This window comes from Trifolium pratense, linkage group LG1 (genome assembly GCF_020283565.1).
Source record: "Trifolium pratense cultivar HEN17-A07 linkage group LG1, ARS_RC_1.1, whole genome shotgun sequence".
NCBI lineage: Eukaryota > Viridiplantae > Streptophyta > Magnoliopsida > Fabales > Fabaceae > Trifolium > Trifolium pratense.
In genome coordinates, this window is record NC_060059.1 from 21,184,126 (window position 1) to 21,195,172 (window position 11,047).

At 36.1% G+C, this 11,047-nt stretch overlaps 1 long non-coding RNA gene across 1 annotated transcript; it reads right to left on the bottom strand.

Moving 5' to 3' along the window:
- Nucleotides 1–1,285: 1,285 nt before the first annotated feature.
- On the bottom strand, nucleotides 1,286–4,155 carry LOC123884073. The gene is made up of 3 exons (XR_006800654.1): nucleotides 3,886–4,155; nucleotides 2,567–2,620; nucleotides 1,286–1,616 (listed from the first exon to the last, which is right to left on the bottom strand). It is a non-coding gene; the product is annotated as an uncharacterized LOC123884073 (long non-coding RNA).
- Nucleotides 4,156–11,047: the final 6,892 nt, after the last annotated feature.

Genomic DNA, 11,047 nt, shown 5'->3' on the forward strand with positions numbered 1-11,047 from the left:
TTATTAGAATAATATAATTCTAATATCCTTCTTTATCAAGTTGATTAACACCTTAATATACTTCTTTGACATTTAAACAAACATCATCAACACAATCAACAACAATTATATTCCACACATATAATCAACGATTCATCACAATACAATTAATCATGGTTATAAACAACCAGTAGCATTTAAAACCACCAAACAACAGTTCAGGTAATACCCCTACTAACACAGAGTACCCCTACTATACCAGAGGACCCCTACTACACATGTACTTCAGGTAATACCCCTACTAACACATAGAACCCCTACTATCATGCAGGAACCCCTACTAGCACATAGAACCCCTACTATCATGCAAGAACCCCTACTAGCACGCAAGGACCCCTACTAGCACATAGAACCCCTACTATCATGCAGATGACTCCTGCTAACACAAAGGATAAAAATCTACTAAAAATAATCCAAGTTTGATGCTCTAGATCCCAAATGAGTTTGATTTCATGTGTAACCAACATGTATAGACTCAAAGGGACGGTTCATTTCACCGATCTACCATTTTTACTACGAAAAAGTAGAGATTTACCATTTTTAGCTCAAAAGCTCAAGAACACAACAACTCACATCAAAACATAACAAATACCCAATTTTAACCCACAAATTCGTTCATACTACATGTTAAAAGTATATTAAACATGTTATGACCATTCTCCATCATTTTCTTTAAGAAAATCACCCAAAAATCCAAACGAAAATGGGGTGGAGAAAGTTCGGGTACGGAGAAATCGACATTCTCCCCTTTCTCGTATCACCCACGAATATGAAATCTACTCTCTTACCTTCACCGACGAAAATCTCGAAGAATTGCTCTTGGATCTTCACTTTCCTTCTTGCCCTAGCTCACCAATGCTCTTCCTTCTCTCTAAACTCTCAAGAACCAAAAGAAAATGAGTGTTTTCTCTCTCTACCCATGACTATATGGGCGCCCCCACTAGTCCAAGGCCCATTGGGCCTCAAGCCCAATTGGCTTGGCCCAATAACACGTTAACTCACTCTACTCGCTTAATAACTAAGTACTCGATAAATAACTCAAGTTATTAACTTAATTAAAATGCCACGTTAAATAAAATATTTTAACACATAAAAATAATAATATGAAAATTGGGTCGTTACACCTTGTGGGACCCAAATTGTGGCAAATTGTAACACCCCGATTTTTAAAGCCGAAAAAGGGGTATTATTTTTTATTTTTTTTAAAACAACACGCTAAATAAAAATGGCGCGCGTGAACGCCCTTAGCTATCTCGACAATTCATCATTCAATGGAATATAAATATAATATTAAAATATTATACTACAGGGCTTCCGCGAAGCAAAGTGTGTACCTGAATAATTTACAAACCAAGATACATCGCGTTCATAAATAAAAGACAAGTGTTATGAACCGAATATATCACAAGGCCAAAAGGCACTAAACATGCCTGAGTATAAATACAGTCATCCAAAAGAACTAGGCCCTAAGCCTAACAAAAGTGTAGCCTAACCAAGGACTACAATCTATTCTCCCGCATAATCCACAAAGTCCTCGCCGTCCGCACGACCCACAGTCTCAGAAGGAAAATCATCGCCTAGGGGGTAACCCGTTCATCACAATCGACAGACAAAGCAAGGGTCACCAACTGGAACAAATATACAAATACCAAACAAACAAATACCAACGGAGAAAGCTCTTTAAACACATAGACATTCCCACCAACGGGCTCATATAAACCAAAGCATAAAAGCCTAATGCAAACCTCTAATGCAATGAATGCGACAACCCCCACTGGTCTCGCTAACCTCTAACACAACAAATGCGACGACCGCCACTGGTCTCACACACCCAAACACTCGTACAAAAATTAATACAATCCATAAGGATTAAGGTGGATCCACTCCCGCAATCACACCCCATGGTCCACTCCCGCAACCATGTTCCTACTAAAAAGTTAATCAATAAAATCTCGAAGGATTTAAGGTGGATCCACTCCCGCAATCACACCCCATGGTCCACTCCCGCAACCACGTACTGAGGATCAATAAAACCACGAAGGGTTAAGGTGGATTCACTCCCGCAATCGCACCTCATGGTCCACTCCCGCAACCAAGTATTGAACTCAATAAAACCCCGCAAAAATTAAGGTGGATCCACTCCCGCAATCACACCTCGTAAAATCCCTCAAACATTTGGGTGGATCCACTCCCGCAATCACAACCCGGGGTCCACTCCCGCAACCACCTCTTACCATGGACGCATGAGCATACGATACCCTTATCTATACCAATGCAACAACAATACATATATTATCACAATCATATGTAATCTCCCAACAAGCATGTCAACACATATATTTCATCAAATACTATGTCAGACAAGTAACCTCATGTATTCATCACGAACTCATATCGAGAATACATAATACAAACATGCCAAGCACTCACAAATAGTGCACAAACAAACACACAAAGCATTCACAACAACAAGCATACAACTACGCTATCGACGGAATTTAATACGGAAGTAAGAAGGTGCCCTTACCTCGGCAAAGCTCCAATCACAACCAATTCCGAATAATGCTACAATTCGCGCGCCCTAAAATAAGGAGCGGACAATCCATAAGTTCCTCCCGAAATATTTTAACGAAAACTAAACCTATCCACAAGGTCTAGAGGTGTCTAAGGCACTTCCTAACACTCTCGGATATTATTTTCGAGTCCTCCCCATAGTGATTAAAAATTCCCGAAGTTAAATACACTATTTTTCACAAAACAAACACATTTTCATTTTCAAAGCATACCATTGCTCTCTATGGTTTTAAACTTCAAAGGACACTTTCATACACTACCAAAACACTTGAAAACAACTTAAAAATTTTACGAAAATATCTCGACAAAATAATCGAGTTTTTCTGGCGTTTCAAGTTTTTCTTTCCAAATACAACCCTATAATCATATTTTCAACCACCTATGATCATTTCATCAAAAATGGGATCACCTTTTTTTCAATTGTGGACTTAGAAAAATTTTGCAAATTTTCCCCTCCCACAAGTTTTTGGTTCGGCCAAATTTTTCAAAATTCCCCTTCCGCTCAAAATTTTTTGCTTCCGAGGGCATGGTAATATCCCATAATACCCCCAAGTCACTAATCCAAGCCCCAAAAAATATTTCGGGCGAAGCCTCTAATTACGACATTTTCAATTTTTGGCTCCCAAAGGCAAAAATCACACATACCTCATTTTTACCCAAAGCTTTTCGCATGGTAATTCGCCCTAGGCCACAATCGTGCCTCCCCCAAAGCCTTAACAATTTTTGAAAACTCCTCCTCACTTTTCAAAATTTCTCATGACCAAAAGTTTTGAAAAATGTAAACCACACCCAAAATTTTTCCAATACTAATACCTAGCATGCATCTATGAGTCCATAAGTCTTTGAAATTGATCAACCAAATCATTTTGAGGGCCAAAGCAAGGATTTCCAAAAATTTGTTCATGAACACCTCAAGAACACACATAAAAATAAATTTTCTTGTTTCACAAAAACAAAACCATTTCCTAACATCCATTTCCCTACAAAGCTCATAAACAACTTCAAAAATAAAAGCACAACACAATTTTCCAAAGTTATGAGCATTTCAAATAAGTTTTTCAAACCCTAACAAAAGATTTTATGAAAATCTTAATCACCATGGAAATCACAACATGCCAAGCTTAAACAAGCTTAAATACTACTCCTAAACACTTCCCTAGAACCACAAACAACCAAAACTAATTTCTAGAAAAATAATTCTCAAGAACATAACCCAAAAATTCCTAGAATCATGAGTTTCTACCAAGCAAAAACAAGGAGAAGGTTAGTTACCTTAAGAGAAGTGATTTCCTTGCAAGTTTCTAGTTCCAAAGAGACAAATCCTAGCTTGAATGGATGAGAAATGAAAATTTTTCAATGAGGTGAGTGAGAGAGAAGAAGAGGTCGGTTTATGAGAGGAAGGAGGAAGGAGTTTCACAATTTTTTCTAAGTCCACAAGTCTACCAAACCATTCCTTATGACAAAAAAGTCTCCCTCCATCATGGCCACTTGATCAAAAACAAAAGCTCTAGGCCAATCCTAGCCCTCCATTTCTCTTTAATAATATCTAGATATTTTCTTTCACGCCCCACAACTCTCACGCGCCGCGACGAGCAAAACTCGTAAAAACAGAAAACTTACGGAACGGAAGTCCGTCTTAAAATATTTCCAAAACTTATCGCCGAATCTTTTTCTGCGACTGTAATTTTCTTCCACCCTCTCGAAAAATATTCTCAGGACATATCCTAACTCGCGCAGATATATAAATCTTCTATCTAAAATTTTACTGAATTCCGAAACAGTAAAATTTTACGACAGCGGGTAAACTATTGCCCGTTTTCTCAAAAACTAGCATAACGCGAAAAATGAAATTCTAAAGACACAGGATCATCCTCATTCCTATAAGAAGACTAGGAAAACAAACCCCGTGTCATTCTGACACTCGAACACAAAACAGGCACGATCTCAGCAAAATATATCGTAATAACGACGATACTCGAACTAAAACCTTGTTTTTTTCATTTCCAAACTCAACATCCTTTCCACACTTAATTTACTCCATAAACTCATATAAATTAAAAGTGGAATTTAGGGGTCTTACACAAACTCTCCCTAAGATTTTTAACACTGTTGCATGCTCAAGCCAAATATCGAACCCGGGATCTTGGTTAAGCTAAAAGAGACACGCGTCATCTCATCTAAGTGCTCTTGGGTTTTCACAACATCTAAGTTAATACTAGCATACAACGGCAAAATGTCTACAAATAATATGATAAATTTAAAGTTACTGGAATGTTCATACTTCCGGATCTGCAACGTTGATGCCTAAATCATTGATTGAATCTGCAATTGATTGAAGATGATCTTTCAATATGAGCTAAACGAACACCGCAACAAGATGAGAAATCAAACAACGTCTACCAAGACGACTGAAGTGGAAGAAATAGTCACAAGAAAGGGGGTGTTTGAATTGTGACCCTTTTAAAAATTAATCCCGCAATCTACTAAATTGATCTCAAGTGTATACTTGGATAAATGTTAGTGAATTAGAAATCAAATTGTTCTAAGAACAATCTCAGTTGCGTGAGAATTTCAAAGTAACTGTAAATGAAGTGTTTCGTGTGATGCGTGTTTACAGAAAATAAAGAGTTAAAGGTTAGAGAGATTCACACACAAAGATTATACTGGTTCACCCAAATCCTGGGCTAGTCCAGTCCCCACGCCTGTGAGTTTTTACTATGATCTCGAGATACTACCGATCTCAAATACAAATCTTATTTGATCTAAACCAAGATCAAAAACCTCTAAGCCCTACAAGCTTGATCTACCTCAGCCTTACAGAGGTGTCACTCAATCAATAGTTACGTATTGACTTGAGCCATCTTCTTTTACAAAGGGAATTGTTCTGGATCTAAGCTTATACACAAACTCAAAACTAGTTTGAGAAGCTTATACAAAATACACTCAATACACTCAGTAATATTGTGATCCAATAGGTTGATAGAGAGCTGGAGTGTGAGTGGTAAAATTGAGAGACAAAGATACAACCACTTAAAAGTGGGTCATGTTGAAAATTGGTCTCTTGAGAAATTTGCTTGTAGAAACTCAAAGGTTGTTTGAGAAGAAAATAGAAACACTCAATAAACTCAGAAGTATGATGTGAATGAAGAGCCTGAGTTTGAGTGATGAAAGAAGAGCTTTAGGACTTGTAGCCAAAAACAAGTAATTGATGATTTGTAGCTTGAACTCTTGCTCTTTCTCTTGGATTTGATTGCCTTTTATAGATGCTTGCTTGAGGTTGAAGCTTGGCCTTCAAGTATATCAGTTAGAGGGCAAAAAAGAGCTGTTACTCAGTGCTCCACAAGCAGCAGACAACTTCTGCATATTTGACAGGTTCTCTGTTCAGTCTTGGAATAGTCTTGAACTGCATTTTGTTTTGATCCACAAGAGCCAAATATATGTGAGCTGTTGTGATAAGCGACTGCTTAGGATCGTCTTGAAAACAGGTAAAAGAGGAACTTGACCCTAACCGCGACCTGCCGGTAGAACCAAAGTTATCAAGGAAAAGTGGAACTTGACCCTAACCGCGACCTGCCGGTAGAACCAACACTATAAAGTTCTTATCTCAAGAACAATGTTCTTATCACAAGAACAAAGAAAAAGTTCTCACAAGAGAAACTCTCAAATTAGATTATATTCCAAGTTCTTTGAAAAGTACATGATAGTCCTATTTATAACATATCCTTACATAGTAGGATTTATTGTCCACTACCATACATTCATCATAGGACTTAGAAAATTTCCACTAACATGCTTATAAATTCCCACAAGCCACTATAATGACTTAGTGCACCACTAGGAAGCATCTAGAGAGCCTAGGGAGCAACTAAAGGTCATCTAAAAACTCTTCTAATACCAAAAACGAAAATTACAATAAAAATAAAGAAAATTAGACTTAATTGTTTTTTTATTTAGTCCAATATTATTAGACCACAATTCAGCCCAAAGATGCTTCTTATCATATGAATTGGGCTTCAAGTTGGGCTCAAGCATCTTCATCCAAATATTTTTTTATGCATTTTTTTATAAGATTCCTTCCACATGTTTAGGGAACTCATGATCGTATCATTCTCTCCCTCTTCAAGAGGATTTGTCCTCAAATCCAAACCTGCATAAATAACTAAAGGATTAGTAAAAAAAATTCTCTCTTTTGGATATTCCCTTTCTTTTTGCAAGTTGAATTTTTTTTCTTCAATCTTCTCAAAGTTGACATCTTTTTCAACCTCCTCATTTATTTTTCTCTCATAAATTTCCTTTGCTTCACATTCATTTTTCTTTTCTTCTTTTCTCTCAATATTTTCTTTCTCCTCCACTTCTATAACATCATTATATTTTCTCTCACAATTTTCCATCTTCTCTACTTCATTTTCTTTACTTCTCTCAAAAGTAAGATTTCTATCTTCTTCACTAACTTCTCCTTGAGATAAAGACTCTAGAGTACAAGAAGTAAAAGAAGCATTATTAAAAGGAATGATGACATTTTCGGTAACCGCAAAAACGCTATCAATTTCTTTTTCGATAATCTCTTCTTTTTCTTTCCCACTCTTAGGAATGGTGACATTTTCGATAGCCACAAAAATGTTCTCAATTTCTTTTTCAATAATCTCTTCTCCCTTCACTTCACTTTCAAGTTTCTCCTTGCTCTCTTGTTTTCTTTTCTCTCTACCAATCTCTTTGTTTTGGAAGTTACCCCAAAATACATCAAAATTTGCAATATGTTTTTTTGTTTGTCCCTCACTTTTCACTCTTCTATCTTCTATCTCCTTTTCTCCGTCTCTTTTTTTATAATTTTTTCTATAATTCCTCTCTATGCGATCAAACTTTTCATGAAGCTTTTGAAATTCTTGAAATAATAACTTCTCCAAATGTTTCATGGAGACATGCTTTTCTTCCTCCATATTTTTTTTTTCAACTCTTTTTTTTTAACAAGATAAAAAAAATGATAGATCAAACCTGATTTCAAGAGCCGAAGCTCTGATGCCAACTGATAAGCGACTGCTTAGGATCGTCTTGAAAACAGGTAAAAGAGGAACTTGACCCTAACCGCGACCTGTCGGTAGAACCAAAGTTATCAAGGAAAAGTGGAACTTGACCCTAACCGCGACCTGCCGGTAGAACCAACACTATAAAGTTCTTATCTCAAGAACAATGTTCTTATCACAAGAACAAAGAAAAAGTTCTCACAAGAGAAACTCTCAAATTAGATTATATTCCAAGTTCTTTGAAAAGTACATGATAGTGCTATTTATAGCATATCCTTACATAGTAGGATTTATTGTCCACTACCATACATTCATCATAGGACTTAGAAAATTTCCACTAACATGCTTATAAATTCCCACAAGCCACTATAATGACTTAGTGCACCACTAGGAAGCATCTAGAGAGCCTAGGGAGCAACTAAAGGTCATCTAAAAACTCTTCTAATACCAAAAACGAAAATTACAATAAAAATAAAGAAAATTGGACTTAATTGTTTTTTTATTTAGTCCAATATTATTAGACCACAATTCAGCCCAAAGATGCTTCTTATCATATGAATTGGGCTTCAAGTTGGGCTCAAGCATCTTCATCCAAATATTTTTTTATGCATTTTTTTATAAGATTCCTTCCACATGTTTAGGGAACTCATGATCGTATCATGTTGGCAAGTACAAATGAGTTGTTTCCTACTTCCTTCCAATGTCAGAGGTCAGATATAGCCGTTTGGAACCTCAGTAAAAGGACTCGTGACAGTTGGAGGTGGTTTTGCAAAAATGTGTGCAGAAACGTTCTTGAATCAGTCTTAAACCAGTCTTAATTGTATCAGCAAGTGTGATGAAGCTTCATCTCTATTTCCTTTGTGATGTGTAGCTGTTTACTAGCCTCAAGGACACTTCAGAAATAGGTTTAGCTTGGGAATAAACCAGCTGGAACAGTATCAAAGCATGTAGGACAAAAAAGTACTTGTTATGACGCTTGCATTAAAGAATGTTCCTTGTGTGTACTTGGCTCAAGTGCATCATAACTCATAGATCAGAACTTGTTGTTGCATTCTGATTGGTCTGTGATATGTGATCAATATATTTTCATTGGTTGATCAATACCATAAAAGATCAAACTTATAATTCATTGCATAAATTATGACTAGAAAAGGTATATGCTCATTTTCCATCAAAAGTGTTGATCCAAGAAGAGATTATCTTCTATAGAGATTTGATCCATAATTCCTTTGTAAAGTGCTTATTTGTTTTGTCAAAAGTTGACTTATAAAATCATAAAGCACTTAATCCAAAACGTGCTTATAGTCAAAAGTGCAGTTTGTCTGTTAAGAATGTTCTCAGATCATTCTTGAAATAGTATCTCAAGATTTTCTTAAAGAGGGATCTTCATATTGCTGCAAAACTTTCCACAATTCCTCTTGATGTTTTGCACACATTATTGTTTGTTCATTGAGTACTTTGAGATGCTTTTAGTGGAGGCGTGAGAGTACTCATCATGAGGATTATCATTTTCTAGCTTAAACAATGATTGAAAATTTTATGCCTTGTGGTGCGTGCTCCTTTGTAAATTTATGGAAAATCATTCTTAGATCATTCTTGTCTTGAGAAGCTAAGATGAAACTTTGAGTAGGTTTTGAAGATCTTCAACATATGCATCATTTCCATTGATGTTAATTGTAGTAGTAAATCCTCAAAGCATGTAACAAAACTCAATGTGAGCTTTGACATGATAACATCAAATATGTTCTTCTGTAGCTGGTGATGCAAGTATTTTCATCAACTATGATCTTCATATTCTTCCTTGAATCTTTAATACTCCTTGAATCTTTATTAAGACTAATTCTAATATGGACAAAGCTTGCAAATGGTCCATCATGGACAAGGTGTAACACCCAAACCCGTTATTTAATTAACTCTGCCTTTATAAAATCTTTTTCGAAAATACGCAGCGGAAAAATTGAAAATATGATTATAGAGCGCTGGTTTGAATATCACAAACTTCATTCAAAGATAATACTAATACATTTATCTAGTAAAATATTCGAATGAACTAAAAACAAAACCTCGCATCGAACGATGCGTTATTAGTTATACAAAACGGATACTTTTCAAATGAAAGCTTAAGACCAACAGAGTATACTAAGAGGACTACATGCATATACATATAAAAACCCCTTTTTCCCGTGTCTCAATCAGAGCAGAGCTTCACCATTGCACTCGGACGAGGCTAACACATAACCTGTCAACCTGGACCCCCAAAGGTCCAGCAATTAACACAAAGCAGAGAGTTAGAAAACATAAACATAAATATAAGTGTGAGTAGTATACTACACACTTCACACGCTATCATACATTTCTAACTCACGCACATACATCGTCAAATACGACTACCAATTAATCATTCATTTACAAACACACCAATCATATAGTTTCACGTCTTCTCGGACACTACCAAAGTGTTCATTTTATAGTCATGACGGACTCTACACTTGTTCATTTTATAGTCATGACGGACTCTACTCACATACCAAGTCATGGCAACAATCACAGTATTAAACAATTAGTAAATACCAAAGCTTAACACATACGGAAAACACATTACAATCCAATCAGATATTGTCACATAACAATTATCAAATACATGTGCATTTACCCTAATGCATCTAATGCCAACTATCCAATGTCATGTCATCCCTAGACACGACTAATGCATGTGGTACCCATTTACATTGTTCAGATTTCAGTCATGACGGACTGTTCAGATTATAGTCATGTACGGACTGTTCAGATTATAGTCATGCACGGACTGTTCAGATTATAGTCATGCACGGACTCTACATCAGTTTTACATCATGCAGGATGCTGGCCAACTTAGACCATCTCATTCAGTTTTACATCGTTGCTGGATGGTGTCAGTTTTAGATCATGCAGGATCATCATCAATACAGTTTAAAATCATGTCGGATCTCGGTTATCATCAACCATCTCACTCATAAAGAGGAGTCACACAGTTTTATATCATGTTTGGATATGGGCTCTAGATTTCGGATAACATAATCCCATCTTCGGCCACTTTTGGAAAACATAGTCCATTTACTCTATTGGAATACACATGATTCCAATATCACAATTTATTCATGAATGCATGATTACTTTTAAACACATCAAATACATGACGCTATCTAGCTCGAAGCTATTCATTCACTGATGCGGAAACACAATTCCAACATCTAACACATTAGGATAACACAATATCCTATCACTCGAATCATAATTATTCACATGATAATTATCTGCATAACCATTTTTATACACATAAAGTTTCATTTACACTTATGTCATAAAACATACATCATTCTCTTATCATTGCAAATTAATGCTAAAACATATACATTGCTCACTTTAAGCTACAA